At 38.3% G+C, this 25,195-nt stretch overlaps 1 protein-coding gene across 4 annotated transcripts in view; it reads right to left on the reverse strand.

The window, feature by feature from the left end:
• TENM3 (teneurin transmembrane protein 3) overlaps window positions 1-25,195 on the reverse strand; it is a 429,049-nt gene that overhangs the window by 380,413 nt on the left and 23,441 nt on the right. The window lies entirely within an intron of this gene.

Genomic DNA, 25,195 nt, shown 5'->3' on the forward strand with positions numbered 1-25,195 from the left:
GCCCTGGTAACACTCCACACAGATCATCTAATTTACTCTGTTCAACAGCCTTGTGAAGTAGGTGCTATTATTATTATTATTTGAGAACCACTTGATTCTGAGTAGTATAAACATAACTCCATTTATAATATAAACAAACTTTCCATCAATTTCTTCACAGTTAGTCCAAAGAATAAAACCTCTAACTGAATTAGAATTTACATTTGGCCTTAAACATTCTAAAATCCATCCATGTCAACTATGGAATTTTTTTTTTTTTTTTTGCGGTACGCGGGCCTCTCACTGCTGTGGCGTCTCCCGTTGCGGAGCACAGGCTCCGGACGCGCAGGCTCAGCGGCCATGGCTCACGGGCGCAGCCGCTCCGCGGCATGTGGGATCCTCCCGGACCAGGGCGGACACGAACCCGTGTCCCCTGCATCGGCAGCCGGGCTCTCAACCACTGCGCCACCAGGGAAGCCCCCAACTATGGAATTTTAATCTTGCTGCTTGAAAAAGAGCAAACCTTGATCAACGGTCAAATTTATAATTTTTGCTGTTCAGCCTTTTTTCTTGATTTTGCTCTCTGATTCTGTACATTCCAGAGTGTTCAATGGATTTGTAATAAACTTCCAAGACGAAGGGGAATTTCTTGCTCATTGTTTGCCTAAAATCTTGGCTGGCGTTCATCCTTTTAAACAAAAAGTATGCTCCAAAAATGCCCACAAGTGCAGCTACTAAAACTCCTTTAAAGATTTTCTTGTCAGTGGTTCCAGAGCGTGGGCCGTCACATCTGGAGCAAGGCCCTGGAGCAACACCCCACCTTGTGTGGCAGACTGCAGGCAGGACATGGCAGCAATCTTCGCTGCTATGATTAACCCCACTTACACATGAGGAAACGGAGACACCAAGAGACGAAGGAAACTGTCTGAGGCCACAGAGCTAGTTAGTGGTGTGATCTGAACACGGGATCAGGCAGTGTGACTCCAGGGCCAGACTCTGGACTCTAGATATAGGTGCGTGTGTGTGTATAATTAATTTTTAAATTTTATTTTATTTTTTAAATGTATTCTATTAAAGTCTAGTTGATTTACAATGTTGTATTACTTTCTACTATACAGCCAAGTGATTCAGTTTTACACAAACACACACATTCTTTTTCATATTATTTTCCATTATAGTATATGTTTTTAAAACATACCTCTGGTCATGTTATTCTCCTCAGATGCCTTCCCTGACTCTTTGCTAATTATTGAATTATAAGCAAAGGTCCCAGACTAGAATGAAAAGCCCCACTCAGACTTTTTTCAACCGACCTTTGCAATTTGCTGGCCACCCACTATGGGCGGCACATGCTCAGGACTTGGACTATTCACTTCCCCCTGCAAAGAGCCTGCGTCCCCCGCCCCATTTTTATGCTCTTCCTTTTTCCTGAGTTGCCCTTCCAGCCTCTAGACATGTGCCACCTCCTCCCTTGGTCTTTTTTAAATGAAAGCCCAAACAGATGCTATTTCTTCTTGCTTAGAATCACCACATGCGTTATGGGTGCCTCGCTGCACACGCACCTTCTGCCACGTTCTCAGTTATTGTCGAGTCTCGGGGGAAACAGTGTGTTGGAACGTGGAGCTGGGCTCTGATATCAGGTTGGCCCGAGATTGATTCCAGCTATTGGAATTTTTAGCTCTGGGATCTTAGGCAAGTTGGATCACATCCCTCCCTGCTCACAACCCTCTTATGGCTTCCCACTGCAATTTGGGGTGGGGGAAAGACTTCTGGAACCCAACATAATGTTTTACAAATACACATTCCTTTAAAATCCAAGCTCTGCCAAGCACGCATTCCTGGCCAAGCTTATTTCATAAGTCACACCAGTCTTGACCACAAAGCTACCCTTCAACAGCCTGACTTCAGTTTCTCAAATGCCCCAGCAAGCGTCCCTCAAGCCTTCATGGTGCTTTCCTTCCACCTGTAACCCTTCCCGCCGTCTCCTCTGACTCGCTCATTCTGACCCTCGGAGTCTCAGCTTTAAAGTCGTCACATTTTCAGAGAAGACTTCCTGGACCATCTGATCCAGAGACTTCCCTCCCTCCTCCACCCTGAACCCCCCCCCCCCCACTGAAGCCAGTTCTTTGCCTTAGATGTGGAGTGATTTCATCTGCGTGGTTTGCTTGTGGAAGGTCTGTTTTTCCCACTGGACGTATAAGCTCCCACGAAGACAGGATGTATGTTTGGTTCATCACACTGGCACAGGGAGATGCTCAAGGCAGACAAATAAAGAGAGAAATCTCTCTGTACTCCAGTCCCCTCATTTATAAAATAGGAATAACAATAACCCACCGTCACTGCTTTAAGAAGCTGAGCACAGAGTCTGCAAGGCGAAGCTAAGAACTCGGAGCAGCCCAGCTTCCACCGCGAACTGCAATTCCCATCAAGCGAGCTAGCTGCCTTCTCTCTGTATCCTCCCCACAGCTGAGCACAGGGCTTTGGGTACCGTGGGCACCCACGAGTGTTGGCTTGAACTGAACTCAGCTACGCCATCTGAAACCAGAACTCTTCACTTTTGCCAAATATGCTTGATTTGACTCCCACACAGAGACGTGCTTCTCCACGATCACGCGATAGAACATCCCCTCAAGCTTTGCCGTTGCGATCAAATTAGGCGAGTCCATACGTAGGCGTGTGTAATACGATCCCGGCATCACCAGGCTCTCTTGGTTTCACACGCTGAAGATTCCTCCTTGGGAAATTTTCTTCTGAATTAAAGACCTTAAATCATATGTGTCATCATATATTTATGTCATTTGCTTTATACACATATTGTATCACAGACAAGCAAACACTGAAAATGTTTGGAATAGAAGTCGACTGTGCTCATATCCACATTCAAAATTTAATTGTTGAACAATATCTAATTGTTGAACAAAGAGAGTTTGAGGGTTTTTGCAAAGTAGGTCAAGTGTAGGATTTCTAATGGGGAATAGGAGAGGCACTAAACTAAGACTGTGTAATAGGTCGGGTGACCATTTAATTTAAGGACCAAACCAAGACACCTGTAAGAGTGAAAGGAGCCAGTATTGATTATGCTAGAACAACAGAGAAACCTGAACTGTCCCAGGGATGCTTTCCTGTGCTCTGGATTTGGGGAAATGTGCAATTCTAACCATACAGCACTGTAGCACCAACAAAGGTTTTCCCTTGCTCCCACCAACCCACCTGTGTCTAGCATTTTCAACTGTTATTTGTCTTTAGATTTGAGAATATATTAGGATACCATTCAGCATAATATAATATCACCACAATACCTGATTTTCCCCAGATGAGGTTCACAGAAAACAAAAAAAAAACCGACCAAAAAGCAAGCTGAACGCAGGGAAGGAGAGGGTCTGATGTCCACCCCTCCCGGGTTGGCACCCTGACTGGTTCAGCTCCGCCACGCTGCTCTTCCAGCGCTTCATCACCAACTCAACTAATCTGAGCTCATGTCTGAATTTGTATTTTCAAAACGTGTCAGCTCATTACATTTATTGCATTCTAAATGATATTTAAAATTGACGTAAATAGTTTAAGGAGAAAATATCAAGGGCCTGAAATGAATATCTTTAAATATAATGCAATCAGGTAGATATTTTTGCAATGTTTGGTGACATTAATGTGGCGATACTGAGTAACTGCGGACAATTAGTCAGAAGATGGAGCAGAGGTCTTGTAAGAAAATTACTCCCAGGTGAGAAAACATTGAAAATTCAATTATACTCTGTTTATTACAGGCTTACATTAGCAACTATCTTCCTAATAAAGACCTGATAATACACAAATTAATGGGAACACAGGGGAGTACTTTTAGAAATATTTTTTCTTCTTATAGGATTCTACAATATTGATTTCTAAAGTGCTCCAAATGACAGTGTAAAGCTTGCTGGAGAAAATTCTTAACATAATTTATATGCATAAGAACATAAGATATATTGAAGTACTCAAGATTATGAAAATAACTTTAATGTATAACGACAATGTGCAATAAATTTAATGTTTAAAATTTCAAGTTATGCAAGTGGACAAATCATTTAGGAAGGGAAATCTAGTGAATGCAAATAAGACAAAAACCATAGTAAGGGCTGCACAAATGGTCTGAATTCTAACGAAAACAGTATGTCATGGAAGCCAATGCATTCATTCTCCTTTTTACACATGTGGTTTTAAAAATCATCCACAACATAAAGCTCTTTATAAAATATTTTTCCAGGTCGGAATATACAAATATTTACCTTCCCACCAAGAAGACCAAAGTGTTCGTCTGTATTGAGCTAAATTTTCCTCTTGTCTTCCTCCCACCATTTTCTTACATCATGGGTAGTTCAATGGACACTTCATTTCTTTTTTTTTTAAACATCTTTATTGGAGTATAATTGCTTTACAGTTGCTTCATTTCTTCATTTGGTTGTTGAAAATTTTAACCTGCCACCTATTCTGCGTGTAGCTCTTTCGTTACACAATCCTTGGAGTAGACTTAGAAGCCTAGTCCCTCTTCTCTAGGCATTTATGATAGAGGGAAGGGAAAAAGACAGGTAGATAGATAACTTCAAAATAAGGTAGTAAATGCTAAATGTCACGGAAGGACTACAGTGGCTAGACACTACGGGAAATTAGAGGCAGGCCAACTATTTACATTGGGACAATGAAAGTGAAACGGTACTTAAGTGGGGCCACGGAAGATCGGCAGGATTTTGATCCGTTAAGGGTAGCTGGGAGGGTAATGCAGATCGCCAACGTGGCATGAGCAAGGCCAAGGGGCAAGAAAGCACATGGTTCATTCACGAGACGGCAAACAATAAAGACGAGTCCATTATACTACTTCATACGGAACCTCAGGGAAAGAAGAGGAAGATAAAGCACTTGGTGTTTAATTAACAGGAAAGATAAGCTTCGAGAACTGAAATCTTCCTAAGAAGGTTGATTCAACTTCTTTTCCGTCTTCTCTGATGAACAGACATTTTATGGAGCCAGGAATCAAGAGAATTGGAGGAAAGAAATAAAAATTTCTAGAGGTAAGAAAAGTACAAAAGAAGGGCAGAAATTTGAATGAAGTAATATATATGCTCCCTGTATACCAGGAACTAAGACTAGCTTTGAAATAAATAAACAGTTTGAATTTGACGAAAGTATATAGCAGTGAAAAGATTTCAAGTAGGTAAGTAAGACAAAGTAATAATGTTGAAATTTTGGAAGGGATTTGGAAATGGTAAGTGGGAATAAAAAACAGAAAATTGAGCTCCACTTTGGCAAAGTGTTTTGATTGCCATGATGAAAAATGTATAATGCAAGTCATGTGAGTTCATTTAAACAAATATTTATAGCAGTTTGTGTTTGGAAACTTTCTTTAAAAACTTCCATTTGCAGCTTTCGATGGCAGTATGACTTTAAGCAGGAAGAGGAATAGAAAGGATATCAAAGCAGCAGCAGGAAGCCAACAAAGAAACAGCGGAATTCAAAATCAAATATAACTTAGACGCAGCCTGTGAAACAAAAAGATTGGTGCCTCTATTAGCAAGAGAACCACTCTGCTAAAGGGCTAACCTTTAGAGGGAAAAGGGGACATCTGAGTGCTGTAATGCCCCCAAAGAATGAGAAATTAATTCAAAAATACTAAAAGACACAAACATGTGATAAAGAGGTGTGAAGATACAAGTGTCTGGAGCTCCTAACAGAGTTATTACTAAGATTCTTCACTCTCAACCCTGGAAGGTCATGGCTTTCAGCTTTGTAGCCTCTGAAAAGTCAGAAACAATGCCTTAACTGTGTTCGTTGAATGAATAATTGAGAAACAAAGTAAGGAAAACTTGGATAATGTATTTTCTCAAAGTGAGGGAATCTGAGATAAACTTCAAAAATGTTGTATACCTGGAAAGAGAAAATCAAAGAGAGGAACTTAGAAGACATCCTCTCAGTATGGAAGTCGTGATGTCAAGAGCTCCCAGAAAAGTCCACTGAGCTGGCGGGAAGTAATGCCCTTCAAGTCTCGCTTCAGAGACTTCCAGGGAAAGGCTGATCAACTTGTCCGGGAAGACAGGGCCAAATAAAGCTGGAAAGGGCTTTCTGTTGGGCCTTCTCCATAACCCAGCAGGAGCTTCTCTGTCTTAATTTTGAGGAGGCAAAGAAAAATAAAACCTCCTGTCCAGAAAGCAATGGGAGCTACTGAAAGTAAGAGACATTATCTTCCTGCGTAGGGGGTGGTGGTCTAAGGGGTGATAGGCATGTGACGTTGCCAGGACAGTCAAATTGGAAAGTCATGTGCTAATTTAACAATCGATGAAGCAAGTTAATTAGAGGATTTAGTCCACAAGAATGTTCCTTCCAAATGGATTATTTTTTTCTTCGGTCTGGGGACAGATCACCACTATTTATTATACAAACACAAAATTTGAGGTCCTTGTGTTTTTAGTTATCCTTATAACATGACCCATTTTAAAATGCATCACAAATGTTTACAGTCTTTTGCATCTCTTGTATGTTTTACTACTACTAAAAAAAAACCCCTCTGTTTTATGGATCAAGTGTCTGCAAACAAAATATTATTGGAAGAATATATTTTCCAGGTGGACTACAGACGAAATAGAAATAATTCAAATACATTTAAAGCATAATGAAACAATCTGAAGTCATCAATGACAAAATCTGCTTTGTCAAGTATTCCTTAAAAATTGGTGAAGATATCAGTGTCGTACTTAATATAGAAAATATGCAAAGTATAGTTAAAAGAAACAGACCAGTTTATATTCTTCAAAACATAATGAATCTGTTGACAGTATGTATATTGCTGTTATTTATAGTCCCATGGTGACAAGAAAATGTCACCAATTACTGGCTACAATGACAGAACACAATTTATTCCTAATGATTTATACCCCTTAGAAAAAAAAAAAAAGCAGGCTACTAAAAGACAGCCACCATTCTGTTCCCCAACAGCAGTTTTCTAACTGGAAGTATGTTTGCAAAGAATAACAAGTTATTTTTGTTAATGAGGGTTTGCATAATTTACTTATATAACACCGTAAGTGACAAACTAAAATAAGGTACCCTAAGGTATATTTTTAAAACAGATCTAACTGAAATATCATGCTTGTAGAGCAGGCTTTCCTCAACTAACATATCGTATTCCATTTTAAACCTAGATCTCTTCAAAGCTGCATGGACTTTCAGAGTGTGGGAAATAAGAACAAGGTACTAAGTCAGCCTTTCAAATAGACGGTTACTGCTCATCCTGGCTTATTAAGAACCGCAGGTTGAAAGAAACATGTATTTGAGTGCTCCAGTTAGTTACAAAGAAATTTAGAGTGATGACAGGAAGGAGAAAGAGGGAGAGAGGGCCTGATAATTAATAAGCAGGAAAGTAAACTAGACATTACAATACAATTGAACTAAATTAGTAAGATCAGAGGATGTGAGAAGACAGCCGTAAGTAAATTCTGATCTCGTAATCTGCAGGAGGAAATATGTTTGGGAAATAAGAGTTTCATGGAAAATTCCAAAGAAATCCAAAGTTGAAATTACAAAGAAATTTATGAAAAAGCAAGAGGAAGGGAAGAGTAACGAGTAATGGCTCTTTTGAGTGGTTCCAGTAACATCACAGTAAGACAGATCAGAACTGAATTAAAGGGCCATAAAAGGGAACTTAACCATTGAAAACATATTTTGAGGACAGATGCCAGGCTTTTTAACATACTGCTGATACATGTCCTAGGCACTAAAAATAACTGAGCAGAAACGTGATGTTACTGTCATTAAAATGGAGAGAGAGAGAGAGAGAGAGAGAGAGAGAGAGAGAGTGTGTGTGTGTGTGTTTTGAGGTCCCCAGAAACCAAGGAGACATAATGAATTGGGAAGACGCTCAGTGAATAACGAAAATGATTAGGTCTAGGAAGTAGGATCAATTCATCAAAGAATATGACTGTTGGGACTAATTAGTTTTGAGAAAAGAAGGATAACAGTCTTGCTACTCAAGTATAAGAAGGATTATGACATGAAGATGAGGACCAAAATTGCTCCATTTCATGCCAAGAACTTAGGATAAAAGTCATGAAAGAAATTCTAATTAAACACAGATAACAGGTAAATTCAGAAGAATCGCAATACCTAGTTCAGTTGTATCTCTCCAGACTTCCTGACAGAGAGTGAAGCTGGTATCTCACAAGGTCTCTGTCAGACTTGCAGATTATGACATCTGGCATATTCTTTAGCCATACAGAACAGAATTGATTTTTAGAGATCATTTCCCCTAGAAACAAGCTGATAATCACATGAATATTCTTTCAGTGAAATAATAACCTGAGCCAGATTGTGTTTTGAGCCTGTAGTATCTCAGGAAAGACACAGATAATAATACATGGGGAAGTTTGGGGTAGAAATGATTCATGTATGGAGATCAAGTATGACCATGGTCAAAACAAAAATGTATGTTCCACACCAAATCTTTCTTTGAAAAGGCCATGAAAGAGGAAGAGACAATGTTATTGACTGTTTTTCGTTTGTTAAAACTGGCTTGATTATCTTTTTTAAAAGATTGAAATATTTAAGTAATGTCATTTTTGTTTTTGTTCTTTTAATTGAAGTATAGTTGACTTACATTAGTTTCACGTGTATAACATAGTGATTCAATATTTTTATAGATTATGCACCACACAAAGTTATTAAAATATCATTGACTATATTCCCTGTGCTGTACATTACATTCCTCTGACACTTATTTTATAACTGGTAGCTTGTACCTTTTAATCCCTTTCACTTATTTCACCCTTCCCCTTCTCCCCTCCCCTCTGGCAACCACTAGTTTGTTCTCTGTATCTGTGAGTCTGTCTTGTTTTGTTCTTTTTGTTCGTTTGTTTTGTTTTTTAGATTCTACATAAAAGTGAAAACATATAGTATTTGCGAGCATACAGAGAAAAGAGAACCCTCGTGCACTGTTGGTAGGGATGTAAACTGGTGCAGTCACTGTGGAGAACAGTATGGAGGTTCCTCAAAAAACTGAAAACAGAACTACCATATGATCTAGCAATCCCACTCCTGGGTATTATCTGAAGAAAATAAAAACACTAATTCGAAAAGACATATGCACCCCTATGTTCATTGAAGCATTATTTATAATAGCCAAGATATGGAAGCACACTAAGTGTCCATTGACAGATGAATGGAGAAAGATGCTTTACACACACACACACACACACACACACACACACACACAGAGGAATATCACTCAGTCGTAAAAAAGACTGAAATCTTGCAATTTGTGACAACGTGGGTGGACCTAGAGTGTATTTTGCTAAGTGAAACAAGTCAGAAAAAGAAAGTTATTTTTGTATTTATCTGTTAAACATTTAGGACCTGCTTGCCAGGTATGGCAAAATGTTCACCAACAACTTGCTTCCTTAATATCACTACTAAGCAAATTTCCTGAGCTTATATAGTGAAATACCATACAATACTCACACTTAGATAAAACTCTTGGCAGTGAAACAAATTTATTTTAGGAATCTGAAATGACTGTGAAAAAAAAAGATAACAAAACTTTGTAGGCAATAATGTATTAGTTTAAGGGCCATAGTCCCACTCTTTGTAGATGTAATACTTAGACATACACAGAAGCAAAGGAAACGTGGATTATATCTGATTGATGCAAATAATGAATCTAATTCTTCTTGCTACTTTAGGTAGTTTATTAGATTCTCATGCTTCATATCTTCGCTTCAATGGACTTATCCTAACCCAACGTGACTTTCCTCCCTTGAGGTAAATCCTCAAGAAAAAACTTTGCAACGTTAGCTTTGTAAGGTTAACTAAAAATATAATAATGCATATTTTAAGAAACTGTTTAATAAGGAGGCACAGTTTGAAGGAATTCAGACACAAAGACACTGGGCGAATGATCCAAGATAAAAAAAATGAGTTAAGGATAGAATCAGAATAGCAGCCCAGATCTCTCCACTTCTAATCAAGTGTCCTTAGCACTGTGCCTATGGAACTCTTTGCTTAAAATAGGAGAATTATATCTTAGACTAAGAAGTGTGAAACAAATTCAACTACACAGAAGCTCAAGGTGACATGGAAGACATTTAAATTTATAAGACTTTTTCCTTCTCTTTGAAAAGTAGGTGATCTGAGGGGACCTTCACTCTACTATTGTCTAGATTCCAGGAGATTCCACACAAGAATAGGCTGTGTATTATAGTGGTTTTGGAATTAGATGGTGGATTTCAACCCTGGCTTTGTCACTTAGTACCCGTGGGACCTTAGCAAGATATTTGGAGTCTCTAAGTCTTAGTTTTCTTTCCTTGGTTAAATAGGGATAATACTAACCTCAAAAGGTGTCAGGCGGACTACAATAGGTGCTCAATAAAATCCAAGTATCTATCTCTGTCTCTGCCTCTATCTCTATTCTACTCTGCCATTTGGATTTTCATATAATGACTTTTCTAAAGAACAATAACCACAACGTTCACATCCAAAATCCTTACCGATTATCATTGTTGCAAAATGACTCTTTTTCCAAAATGCTTCTATAGAGTAGTGACACTTCCCATGGGATGTCGAAGTATTCTGAAGAATACAAACTGTTCCAGGAATGATGGAGTGTCATCAGAGCAAAATCAGAATTGGTTGGAGTAGGAGGATTTTTGTGGGTGAAAACTTCTAATTACAAAAGGATAAGAAATGTATTTCATGGAAGGGGCCAACCTAAGCGCTGACTCTTTCTGATACTCCTTCAGGAGACGCAACCTTGCCTGGCAGCTGCCACCCATCACTGAGCTATACGTTTAGTACAAGCCACTTGAAATGGTGGTAGTAACCAGGACGCATGGGTGCATACGGCAATATTCTTATCCCTTAAAGTGCAAACTTTTCACCTCCCAATAAACTCCTCTTCGTCAATTTTTATCCCTGTAGCAATCACTCTTGGAATAGATAGGTAAGATAATGAGAATACTTTAAAGAAACATCGTTCCTCTTCTGACCCTCTGCACTAATCTCATAAGATTTTGAGATAAAATAATAAGTACATTCAACGTGCTAATGGTGAAACCATGAGGTTCACACCTAGCCCCTTACAGATGCAAATGCGGACAACAAAGCTACTGGAATGTAAGTCCTTCGCCTTTACGGCATTGAAGGGCCCACTGGCCCAGCGTTAGGGCACCGCTGTGCCTTTATCAAGCCATCTACAGAACTCAACTGTCCTGACATAAAATCCTAATCAGGACTGAGACCCACTGGCGGAAGGGGAATAAGGTTTACTACTACTAATTTGCAGCCTCCTTCCTTGTACCATCATGGGGTTATCCAGTGGTTCCCGTGGGGAATACGTCTGTTGTAAAACCCTCATTATAGCCATGGCAAAGATATTAAGTCAAGAAGTACAGGAAATCTATTTTATGCAGTGATTGTTTTGAGATTTGGCAGGAAGCAACTAAAATGTATGGGGATAAAATATTTTCAGACTCTGTTCTTCAATTGCTAAGGCTCTTACTCTAGTAGTAAATTAATGCACTGGCATAGCATGAACTAGGATTCTTGCTGGATACTGTACGGTAACTGAATGTCTTGTTCTAAGGGATGATTCAGGAAAAATGGAGGAATAACTGTCTCTTTTGAGTCTATACCAGATCTGCTATTATTCACTGTCCGTTTTGTTTTCTAATAAAACCACTGCATATTCCCTTAAATGCACATCGATTTTTAGTTTTCGGTAACATCTTTTTCACACTGTTTACTGTTTCACAGACTGCCATATGCACTCTTCTGTATGACGGCTTTATGTAATTGTGCAGATGACAGTCTGTTCAACTATCTTCCTATGGCCTTTCTTTTTTTATTTTCCTACTACAGCAACACTTTTCGAGGTTGTGCACTCATCTTTGACTCTTTATGTTTCTTTCTCACATGACAAAGTCCTGCCAACCCTGCTACAACTTGTTCCTGCCTCTCTATTCAACATAACGTCTTCCTGGTATATGTTGAACCATGGCTCATCAATTCCAAGTTGGCCTTCATACAGTCCATTCAACACTGCTTTAGGATGTCGACTGGACAGACAGGACCCACAGGGACAATCTCCGACCTATCAGCATGACATTTACAGTTCTTCGCAAGTGGATTCCACTTAACTGTCAACTTCAACTCCCAGTGTTCCCCGAGGATTCTTCTAGAATCTATGGGTGGCCTCCTTGGAAGGCTACCATTGTTCGCTTGTGGCTTCCAAGCATTTCTTAAAGTTTTTCCAGCTGTAAGCATGCACTACTTTTCTGCCATATTTAAACATATTGTACCACCTTCAAAATCCTGCTGGAATGCTACTAATTCTGCAGACTCTTTCCTCTTTTAAACCTTCATCGCTTTTCTCTTTTCAACGTGCAATTTACCCATGTACTTCATCCAGTTGCTTTGTCTTCTAATTGTTTTCTCTTTGTAGAGCCCTGTATCTCCAAGTCCATAAGCTTGAGAGCAAAGGGTCCATTTTATTCCTTAAAAATATCTCTCAGATTATTTAATATAAGGATGTTCACAAAATACGTGCATAATGCATCCTGACTCTGCAGGTTTCATGCTTTATTTTTTCATGAAAAATAGATCTCAGTAACTGCTTCTGATATTATATGTAACTGCCACAAACCTATTTAAGTCTGTTTTTCTACTACATTTTTTTGCAGTGTCTAAAGGCTACACATTATACTGCTAGTGGTTAACTGTGCATTCCTGAAAACGTTTATTTTTAGTTAGCATTCTAGATCTCTCAGAAACTACCAAACCTGAATTTAGTATCTAAAAACTACTATTTATATAAGATATCTCACAAATTTTACCCCACTTCTTTAAAAAGATTTAACAGCACTAATTTTTATTGATGTCTCCTTGCCAAAATTTAAGTAGATTAGTATACATTTATTAGACATTATGAAGCATCCCCTAATTAAATTAAATGACATTTACAAAAGCAAATTATGTGAAGAAAATCAATATAAATTCCTACACCACAGACTATATCTAAAAATTCAGCTAAATTAAACATAAAAAAAGAAAAAGAAATATACAAAAGGGAAGAAAATAAAATCGTTATTTGTTCTAGGGGTAAAGTCAACATTTCTAAGCATAAAAAAGCATAAAAAAGTAAATAATATAATTGATGACTATATTTTAAAGTTTCTAAAAAAAACTGTGTCAAAAATAAAACAGTTTGGCCCATTAGGGAGGCCAAATAAATAATAAATAAATAAATAAAACAAAATTAAACTGAGGAAAATATTTACAAAACACTAAGATTTAGATATTTTAAAAGAGACTGTTATTAAGATTCTTGTTTTGTGAAAACTATGCAATTCAATAAGAAAACAATGTGTATACAATGTACACGAATACCTACATCTCCTGTATCTTTTCCAGCAGCCTATGGACTGATGGAAAGAGTCTTACCTCCCACTGTTACTATCATCTTCTTTAAGTTTTTTTTATTTATTTAATAAGGATGTAGAAACTTTGTGGAAATGAACTTGCTACTCTGAGCTGGAGTAAATACAGATTTTCTTGGCACCTAGAATCTCTAATAAGGAGTGTGTAGCTGTTTAAGCAAGGTGGAATCCTGATAGAGTTGAAGACCTTACGTCTGTGCTGTGCCCCAGCTCTTTTATACTTGGAGTTCATGTCATTATTCATCACTACTGTGGAACTTACACATATGTCTATGAGCAGAAGGCCTGCATTTAAGGAGATGTTTATTTATATCAGGTCCTCCTGCAACCAAACCTGTCTCATCAAGGCCACATGTACACAAGGTGGAAAAAGGCAGAGTCAGCGTCCTAATGTCCTTGAATGTCATCTCTTCTTTCAGTTTCCTAATGTCCTGGAAGACCCATTTCTCCATATACCCCAACAGAATAATGGGCAAAGGGCATAAATTGGCAATTCATGATAGAAGAAATGCAAACAATATACACACATATATGAGAATATATTCAGTCTATTACTCAAATGAATATAAATTGCAACAGTAAGATACTATGTTTCCATCAAGTTGCCAAAATTTTACAGCATGGCAACATTCCTTGTCAATGGCATGTGGAAAGAGACACATTTTCACACTTCTGGTGGGAAGGTAAATTGATACAGGTTTTTTTTGCAGGGCATTTTGACAGGGTATATCAAATGCTTTAAACTGTACGTAACTTTGGCTCTGATATTCCACTTCCAAGAATTCATCCTAAGGTATTAGTGGATACAGAATTAGGGGCAAAGATTTAGCCACTAGAATTGTTATTACAACACGATTTACAAAAGTGAAAATTCAAACAACCTAGATGTTCAGAAGTAGTGGATATATTCAACAAATTATGATAAATCACAGCATGTAAAACTATTATGTTGAAGAAGAATATCTAATAATGTGGAGAAACTTAGGTCAAAACAGAAATTGCAATTCTAATTTAAAAATATATACACAGGGCTTCCCTGGTGGCGCAGTGGTTAAGAGTCTGCCTGCCGATGCAGGGGACACGGGTTCGTGCCCCGGGCCAGGAAGATCCCACATGCCGCGGAGCGGCTAGGCTCGTGAGCCATGGCCGCTGAGCCTGCATGTCTGGAGCCTGTGCTCCGCAACGGGAGAGGCCACAGCAGTGAGAGGCCCGCATACCGCAAAAAAAAAATAAATAAATAAATAAAAATATATACACAGATAAAGAATGAAAGTGTAAATACCAAAATAGAAAGAAGTGAATATTATCCATATGCTTCTCTGTGTCTTCAAATGACACGTAATGCTAAGTAAATAAAACAGATAAATTAAGGGCATAGATTTAACACTCATAACATTTTATATTTAAAATTGCTTGGTCTAAAGTTCCATTTTTATTATGTCTGTCATCACCTATCATTTTACTTGGGTTATTGACACAGTACCATGCAAATAATAATTAAATGCTTAAAAAATTCTAATGATTATCTGAAGCCTTAAACTCTTTAGATAGGTTAATTCAAATAATTCAGTTCACCTACAAGCACATTTTGTACCTTACAATCTATACAATGGTGCTCCAGTCACAGTAAATGAGACACAGTCCATTATAAGGGAATGTTTTATACTTGCTTTCTGCAGCAACTGACATTTCATTCAAGCACTTTCAAATCCCCCAGGAATCTCCAGCTGATGTATGTCAAAATTTTAAGATCTCTCTTGGTGAACTTTAACACCCCTATAAAAACCAGTTGGAAGAGCAAGCCTACTTCCTACTGATTACTTTGATATTAACCAATTTAAGACGAATCAATTATTCAGTTTAGTCTGAATAATCATTTCACAAAGTCAGTTTTCCAAATTTAAATATGCAAATACTAACACTCTGGCTTTTTATAGCCTATTTTTATTTCTCTCAGACAAATCACTTGTGTTCTATTTTTTTGGCTCCCTTTTGAGTATTTTTAAAAAATAAATGTTTAGTAATTCCTCAAGAGTGTTTGCTAATAATCAAATCTGGTTGTATAATTTTATGTTTGTAGACATGCATTTTGTTTTTAAGCAAAATAGACCGTATAGCTAGTGCAAAACCATGTGGCAGTTACTAAGGTGGAAAGACTTATATTTAAGCTATTAATTTAATCCTTAAGGCAAAGGTCATAAACACACACTTATATATGTATACATGTATATAGGCATGTGTATGATTTATATATAATTATATATTTGTATCTATTTTTATTTTGTCATATCTATTTATTATATATGTATTTATTATACAACTATTTTATTATATATTTATATGTTTATATGTAGATTGTACACACACACACACACACACAAACATCAGTGATCAACGAAACAGAACGTTCCCTGTGTATCTGTACCTGGAGTAGTACTGAGAACGATCCTCTTACTTCAGGCTCCAGAATTGATAATTACCTGTTTCCTGTTAAACTCTGGATGTGCTTTTCTTTCTTTTCTTTGTTTTTAACAGCTTTACAGTACTGTTTTAAATAAAATCTCAGTTTTGAATAAGAATGTATTTTCCCCCAAACCTTTTAATGACATGAACTGTCAAGTCCATCAAATGTCATCAATTTATACCACACCGACTATGCTATGCTATGATTTTAATCAGTGTAGATAGAAATGTACCTTTTTAAAGTACACCTCTCCTACAGCAAACACTAAACTAATGCTATCACAAAGCTGTAAGATGAAAAGCACCTTACAGGATAAAAAGTGCTGGGGAATTCACAGTTACCTAAGTTTATGTTCCAAAGATCTCTCTCCTCCCGATCCTTCAGAGGCCAGACTTCATTTCCCCCTCAATCTCCTCACTTTCATCTTCTCATTACTCCTTCCCTTTCCTTAGAAAGAGGCTGAAATGTCCTCCAATATAAAAATACCCCTGCCCTTGTGCTCCCCAGGAGTTACGCCTAACTCTCTCCTTTCTTAGTTAAGATTTGGAAAGAATAATCTACCTTTACTGGTACCATAGCTTCTGTTCATCTCCCCACCCTACAGCTTGACGGCCACACCCACTACACAGAAACTAAGATCCTCTGTGCAATCCACAGGATGTACTTGGCACTTAACTTACTACACTTCTGGAAATTTCTGACTCTGTCAATCATGTCCTGTCTCTTTTGCCTTCTGTGAACCGATCTTGTTTGGTTTTCTTTTTGTCTCTATGGAACGTCTCTCTTTGTTTCTTTCACTGGTGCTTCTTCTGTACCTTTATGTTAAATATGGGTGAACTCAGTATTTTATCTTCATTTCTCTTCTTTTCTCACTTTATTTGCTTTTGGGGAGAGGTTTAATTTGCCCTATGGCTTTAACTGCAATGATAGAGATCATAAAGAAAATGTTTCCAAACTAAATGTAACTTGAGTTTTATATATACATATATATATAATTATATATATAATTACATTTTATTATATATTATATATAAAATTTATAATATATATGATTATATGTATTGGTACATTTTATTATATATAATATATAAATTTTATAATATATATAATATATGTATATATATAATTGCTTAATATATTCTGAATTTTGATGTCCCACAGACATCTCAAATACAACCTGTCCTTCTCGGAATTACTGACTTTATCACAAACAATATGCTTTAACCTCCAACTTGGATTATAGCATCACTTCCACGTTAGAGGGTCTTTTTAAATGTCTTCCTCTTCTCTAACACCAATGCAATGAATAAATCATCAAGTCGAACCTATTTGAATGTCTCCTTTTCCTTTCCAGTTCTTTGTTCAAATGTTTGTATTTTCTCACTCTGATAATTATAATACTACCTGATTGGCCAATTTGCTTTCAAGTTTGACCTCCAGTTACGTATTCGCTCAGCTACAGTTTCAGGTCCAAATTCAGGCACTGGGTGAGGTGAACACAGAGACACAAGGGTGAACAGGGCCATGGCCCTACGGAGCTTACTCCCTTTGTGGGAAAGACAGTTAACACTCTACACTGCTTTCTGAGTACTTTGCAAAAATGTAAATATGACTGGAATATTCCTCTATACGAAAATTCTTCCGAGACTCCCATTACCTACAGGAAAAAGTTCAAATTCCTTAGCATGGCCATGAAGTCCCTTTGCAACATGGTCTGGGGCTACCTGTACAGCCTAAACTCTCATAACTCATCCACACAACACCCTGTGTTCCAGGCACCAAAGAGCCTCTGGCTCTTGGAACAGTCCCCAGGGATTTCACACTCTCTCCTTCACTGCTTTGTCTGCACCTTGCATTTTTCCACATCCTTTGAGCCTGTGTAACAATGCCACCTCCTTCCTCCTTTATAAAACCTTTTTTCCTCTCCTGCCCTCAATTTCTGTGGCAAGAATCTGCTCTGTGCTGACACTGACTTCACGTACTGCGTTGTAATATTACTTAGCACATTAAAGTACAATTACAATGTAATATCCACTTGCCTGTTTTCCCAACCAGCCTATGGACTTCTGGAGTCAGAGACTATATCATACTCATTTTCTTGTTTTGTAGCCCCTGGTACGACACCTAGCATTTACCATTCATTGATTGAGAATGTAGCTGACATACTCAATGAGAAATCAATTCCAAGTCACATCTCAACTTTATTCAGTTTTCAGTTTCTGTGTGACTTGATATTTAAAATCAAGGCACTACTCATAAGACATTTTAAATTGTCCCTTTCTCAAGTTTATACTCATTTGTATCCATTTCAATACGCATTCAGAAAGCTTTTACACTTAGTTTACAGTCTATTCATTATGGCAAACTATCTCAAGTCAACTGATAAAGAGAAGAAAATTCCAATAGAGTGAAACCCTCGTTCAAACTACTCAGTAAATAAGGTAGAAGATGTTTCACATTTAAACTTGTGTGTAGGTAAATGTTAATTAACAAAACTATTATGACCTGAGAAGAATATTCTATAAATAACACCCCCCCCCCAAAATCAGTTAGTTGCTTTTCAAACACTTGAACACCCTTGGAATGGCAAATAAACTACAGTTCTATGGCTCTAACACTTATTTTTTCTATTTCAGTGATAATTACATCAACGAACCTGACTTGGCATTCGCTGCTGTTCAATTCATTAATTAAAACAATTTTACCACTACTACTGTGATTTTCCAAGGATATCAAACCACATTCAAAAATCAAAATAGCATGCATCATCAGTTTTGATGTGTGTTAGTATATGCTGTACTCTGATTTCAACTCCACAACTAAAAGAACATCCGGATGTTAAACAGATACTGCATATATTCCATATACTTCGAACAAAAGTACTTAGAATACAAGTTGTTTTGTAGAAATGGCAATATCCGTGTGACAAGTAGCAAACTGTCAAGCAGTGCCAAAAATCCTCTTAGAATGGAAAATACAAATGTATATAAACACTTAAGTGATAACAACCATGGTGGTGGACTTTATGGCATTCTTAATTCTACTTTCATAATACTAAATTTTTAAAAAGTTTTATTTAAATCATCACTTACTTGTGCTCAAGTGACTTGTAACATATCCATGAAGCGAATGTATTTCATCCAAAATGAAGTACGGAAGCTTTTGCTTAAAGAATGACAAGTTGCTGTTTAAACTATAAACACACACCCATCAAGGTGATGTAATTATTTTTATATATTGGAAGCTATTTGACTGTATTTTGCAAAGCAGCACTTTAATTCTGACCTTGATTTAGGAAGCATGCAACGTATTACTTTTGCTATTTTGACATCCCAGCGCACCTAAAACATAAAATATAATTTACAACAGTAGGACATGACGGAATTGACCATTACATGCGAGAAGACAGCCCATACTGGAATTTATATTCAAGTTACGGTTTAGCGTGTGTAGTAAAGTCTCATCCAATTAGAATAACACCGAAATACCATTTATCTCTTGCAGCAACGGAATTCCTCCTTAATTCTCACAATCCATTTCCAAAGTAGGCTGAGAGTTGAGAAAGATCAAGCTGAAGGAACGGAACCAGGCTATAGGCAAAAATCCACCTCTCTTCAAATTACTTGTGGAAAACTCAACGATTAGCCTCGTGTAGAAAAAGAGCCAGGAGAGGAATGACGTCTGTGTCACGGCTAGAAGCATCACAAGTACGTGACGTAACAGGTGCTCCAACACCACTGGCAGTTTCTCCCACACTATTCTAGAACTTAACTGGTGATAGCAGAGTTACAAATCCTTCCATTTCTTCTCTCACCTATATTCAGTTGCTCAGAGAGAAAAAATTGCCCTGCCCACTTTTTCAGAGAACATATTTTGCCCAATGTGGTAATTTGGATCGCAAAATAAAGTTCTCTACTGTGACAGTGATGTAAACATCACTACAACAGTTTATCAAATTGGTTTAAGGGGTATATCTTTTTTTTTTTTTTTGCGCTGTACGCGGGCCTCTCACTGCTGTGGCCTCTCCCGTTGCGGAGCACAGGCTCCGGACGCGCAGGCCCAGTGGCCATGGCTCACGGGCCCAGCCGCTCTGTGGCACGTGGGATCTTCCCGGACCGGGGCACGAACCCGTGTCCCCTGCATCGGCAGGCGGACTCTCAACCACCGCGCCACCAGGGAAGCCGGGGGTATATCTTTTTTTTAAGTATAGTAGCTCAACTTTTAGATTTTATCTATCCATACAGAAAGTAGACTTTAAAACTACTATTTCAAAGGACAAGTAAACTGGTTTCTTGAAGTGTTTCAGTCTGGCAAAGCAAGTATCTATTACACTTAAAAATACTGCACATTAATGCTCTATGCTTCTCGTTAGCCAAATTAGCCCTGGAATACTCTAGTATCTGCACAGTTAGTGTGGCATTAGTGAGGTCCTACCACAGGTATATTGCTAAGACCCCGGGTGAGAAAGAAAGTCTTCCAGGAGGGATTTATTTTATTGGGTGAACCCATGAGCACCAGTTAAATTGCCTTTTAATTGACCGGCTGTCAAAGTAACATGCCTTTGAGAGAAGCACCACTTTTGAAACTTCCTTTGGCCAGAAAGGGAAGGAGCACGTTTAACTCTTTGAAGTCTACAGCCGTCAGACTAATTATCAGCACCACTCAATGTACGTTCATTTAATTACAGTGAATTTAAAAGTATGTGGGGTTTTAGAGAAAAATAAAAGAGTCAATAAATGGTGACAGAAATTCCAGGCCATGCAAATCAGCAGTGGGTCTCCTGGAGACCACTCGCTCTCCCTCATTCGTCAAACGTACAAATACTTGACTACTGCAGACAGGGGGGGAAATGGAAGGGGGGCAGGGGACACGCTGTGCGCCAAGACTACGTAGGTACTTGATACCTTGCGCCTCACTTAATCTTCACAACACTTAAGAAGGACATATAATTTTCCACCATTTACAAATAATAATAAGAGGACACCTTGTTGGGAACTCACTGGACGCCAGGCACCGTTGTTCTAAGCATATTATACATCTGAGCTCATTTAATCCTCACAACAACCCTATAAGGACTGCACGTCATTTGTGATCTTCTGCATTTTACCCTCATGGAAACGGTAGCACAGGAAGGTTAAGTCACTTGCCCAAGGCCACACAGCTGGGAGGTGGTGGAGCCAGTACAATCCCAGGTGGTCTGCCCCCGTCAACAGTTTCTCAACTGTTGCCCTCAGAGGAGGCTCTCGAGGTCCCCAGTTACGACGAGGTAGAAGAGGAGAGGAGAGCCAATTCCTCTTGGTCTGTCTAGGGTCAAAGGTCATCGGTTCCCAAGGGGCAGGAGAGGTCGTGGAGACAGGCAGAGGAAGCAAGCCGAAGACCTCCACATCTCTGGGGCCAGCAGTACAACTGGCCGAGTAGCCAGGCAGAGGTGGGAAAGTTGGGACCTTGAGCTCTGGGTGGCTCAGGAGCAAACGGTCTTAGGGGTCGAATGAAAGCGTTTACAGCCTGAGCGCTGTGATTCTGAATCCAGGCACTCCTCACGATACCACACTGCTGGCTGACAAAGGGTAATAATACATGCCAGGCTGCTTCTGGGAAAAGATGCACAAATAAACATTTTTTAAAGCTTAAAGCTTGATGTTTTGAAAAAAAAAAAGTTCTTTGTTCCTGACATTTACATAGATATTTGGAATTCAGATCAGATGACTTGCAAAGCCGGAGAGTGGGTGTTCAGTCAGGGGTCTTTTAACATCCATCAGAGACAGGAAAGATGCCTCGGCCAGCCAGAGCACACTGGTAACTTTCCCTTTGATTACGGCAGCCCAGCACATTTATTTTGTAGCCGCTTACTAGGACGGCTGCTAATAGGTGGTCACAAACCATGGACCCTCCAGTATTTGCCCTGGAGCATGGCGGTTGACTTAGAAAGCTGTCAGTACGTGTCAAGAGGGGTCTTCTCCCACATCCTTAATTTGGAACAAGATTAACATTTGAAATTTGATATGAAACTTAATATACTGTAATAAATTGTTTTTCTCAAATTGCTTCTTAACATCAACTCCCCATGGTTGGTGAAGAGTTAGTTTTGCAAAAGAATATATTTTATCACTGGTTTAGAATCTCTGCTAACACGGAGGCGTGTGACATGGTCCGAATGTTCCTTTACTCTCATGGGATGCTCAGGCCATCAAAATTTCATTAGCCTCACAGCAGTTCTAGCACCTTCTTAACTTGAACTGTTGGCCTCCTTATCAATAAATAAATGAAATCTAATCCCTTGCAGTGACTAAACTCTTCTTTGAAGTTATAACTAGAATATCAGTCACTCAGCTTGCATAACTGCACAAATGTTGAATAACATTTTATCTTTTTCTGAGGAAAACAGCCTTATTCACATTATTTCAAATGGCAAAAACAGTCAACCCAAACTCCCCTGCTAAACTGGGGGGAAAAAACAAGTCAGTGTCTGGTTTCTCAATTAGTTTCACTTTGGTGAGCTATTTTATGCACATCCTTCTTGTTTCAACTTATAGTGATATGATAGAACGTCTAAGGACACACGGCAAGCTAACATGAAAATGAATAAAATTTGACAATTTAAATAAGCGAAAGTCAAAGGTAAATATAGCTGGAAAAATCAATAATCTTTCAGAGTGAGAGCATTTAAGAATACCCGAGTTGAATTATTTTAGAAATCTTATATTATAAATATTTGACTAGAAGTAGTACTAATAGTAGAAACAGGTAATGGAGTTGAGGATCTTGTTTATGAAGATGTTAGGAGGCCCTGTGTATGATTACAAATTTTAGTTTTTACTGTAGCCCAGCCTAAGAAAAGAAGTTTTTTATGTCAGAAAAAAACCCTCAATACTCTTGTTTAATTCCACAATTCAAAATGATAAGGTCTGCTAAATATCAGAAAATTAGGCTTCCCTAGATCTCAATGTAATTTATTACTTTAAATGGAATTTTGCTCTGTCTGACTAATCACTGAACATTCAGAACAAATAAATGAATCTGCAATGTTACTATCGAAATCTATGAAATAGCCAGTGTTCGGTAAGAGGTCATCTCTATTTTTTTTCCTCTTTTGTTTTCTTCCCTAAGCTGACCTCACTGGGAGTTCTTAGACCATCAAAATGTTGTTTCAAAAAACAACCACAGCCAAACCTTGGGGAAAGAGTAAACACAAGTTTAAGTCATCACTTGTCCAGCTCAACAAACATTGTTTTTGACACTTTATACTCTTAACTTGGCTGACCTGTTTACTCTCAACAAATGCTACCAAATGTTCTGGACTTCGAGGCAAGGCCCCTGACACCATCTTCCTGTGTCTCTTATTCTGCTTCAGAACACCACTTGGAGAAATGGATGAGTGTAACTCTCCTTGTCTTTACATCATTCCAAGGACATGGAGTAGGAGATTCCCGGAGCAGCAAGTCCCTCCCCTCGTTCATAATAAGTGCAAATAGCGGGGGGCGGCAGTGTGAGAAAGTCAGGCTTGCCACCCCGCCCCCAGTCATTTGGATGTTAGATACTGTTAACTAGAGGTGGCAACGCTTCTAAGTTTTCTGAAAAGAATAAAATGGCATGTGTTTGGGAATTCACTGTGAGATGGTTTTAGCAGATATACAAGTTAAAAAATAATAAAATTAATTTATATTTTACCAATACAGACACAATAACAAGATACACTCGTTATGAGAGGGAGAGAGAGAAACAGAGATGCTACAAAGGGTGTATATAGAAAGGGCACGCTGACGCAATGTGGGACGATATCTAAGGGATACGGATATGGAAGGTCCATGATGCAGAAAATCAGAACTGAACGCATTGTCCTGCTGCACCCTCCTCTGCTCTTTTCTGAAACCATCATACCTGTTTTCATGTATTTTAGGAAAATCAAACGTCAAATAACACATCTGAATATAACCACTGTGCCTACAATTGCTTGCAGAGTGTTACATAAACATACAGAGGGACAGGAAGCAAAACTGATGGCAAATCTTACATACTTAAGGTTAGAAACTTCTGAGTCAGTGAAAATTTCTATAAACACAGGTTTTACTGAGGTGAATGGATTAGCTCAGGAAAACGCCACAGTCAGATTCTAAGACTCATTTTGTTAGACAGAACTGCCCTTGTTTCCTGTTTGGGGTTGGGATAAGTCCAGCCTCCACCAAGAACTGACACTTCCAAAATGAATACATTGAGTGCCTATTAGTAGTTGATTCTGACTTTGGTTCAATGCATCCAAGTATTCTCCACAAGATATTGCTTTAGTTGGTTTAAAGTAGACTTTTTTTCCCTGGATAGCAAGAAAACAAGTGCTAAGCAGTAGGAAGCAGTAGCTACCCCTTGGTTTGGTGACTGAGCTGAGACTAAAAGCTGACAATGACCTGCTTTCCTGTCGCAAAGCAGAGCTGACAAGCTTGCTCAATAAGTAACGAAAAGGAAACCATCAGTAAAACAGCATCTTTCTTTTCACACGTCATGCAGTTCTTCCATTTTAATTTTCTCTCTGCTTTTTTGATACACCGTATACACAGCATTAATAACTAGATTAAAGTAGCAAGTATGCTGTTAACATTAAATGCTGAAAGAGAAATGTCATTTTGTTGTCCGGTGCATTGCTGCTGATGCTACAATTCTTCCCAGAAGCTGCACTGACTAAAAATTAAGTTTTCTTTGAAATCTATTATTGCATAGAAATTAACTGTTTATTATTCTGTGTTGGTGATAGGAAAAGAGTCCCAATATACCGATTTTTCTTACAGTATGCTATTTGGATACCCTAAAATCCAGTTTTTGTGCATCGATTTAATTGCAGACTGATCCAGTCCCCAAAGCACATCAAAGGCCACACTCCCTTCTCTTTACCAAGATTTCGATTGCTGTCATCAACAAGTAAGTTTAAAGCATGATCAAATTTGTTCTTCAGTCATTAAGCCCTGTTAATAAACTATTCCGTGTGCTCAGTCAACCATTCTAAGATTCTGGAACTTCTTTGAGATATTTTCAAGAGGAATCTACAAAGACATCTCTGATTACAAGCTGGCTGTGGGGTAAACTTTACCACCACTTGCTTTGCAACTCCATCGAGGATAACAGGTCACACGGTCCAAGATAAGTCAAAGCCAATCTTTGTGGTTTTTTTTTTTTTTCTTATCACGATTAAACTGTTTTTCAAAAGTATAGCTAACACAATAATTTTACAATCTGATGTCGTCGAATAGTGATTTTTTCCCAGGGAAAAAAAATGCAATAACGAAGGACATTTCTTGAGCGCCACTAGTAGCGTTGC

The sequence above is a fragment of the Globicephala melas genome, chromosome 21, assembly GCF_963455315.2.
Source record: "Globicephala melas chromosome 21, mGloMel1.2, whole genome shotgun sequence".
In the NCBI taxonomy this organism is placed as follows: domain Eukaryota; kingdom Metazoa; phylum Chordata; class Mammalia; order Artiodactyla; family Delphinidae; genus Globicephala; species Globicephala melas.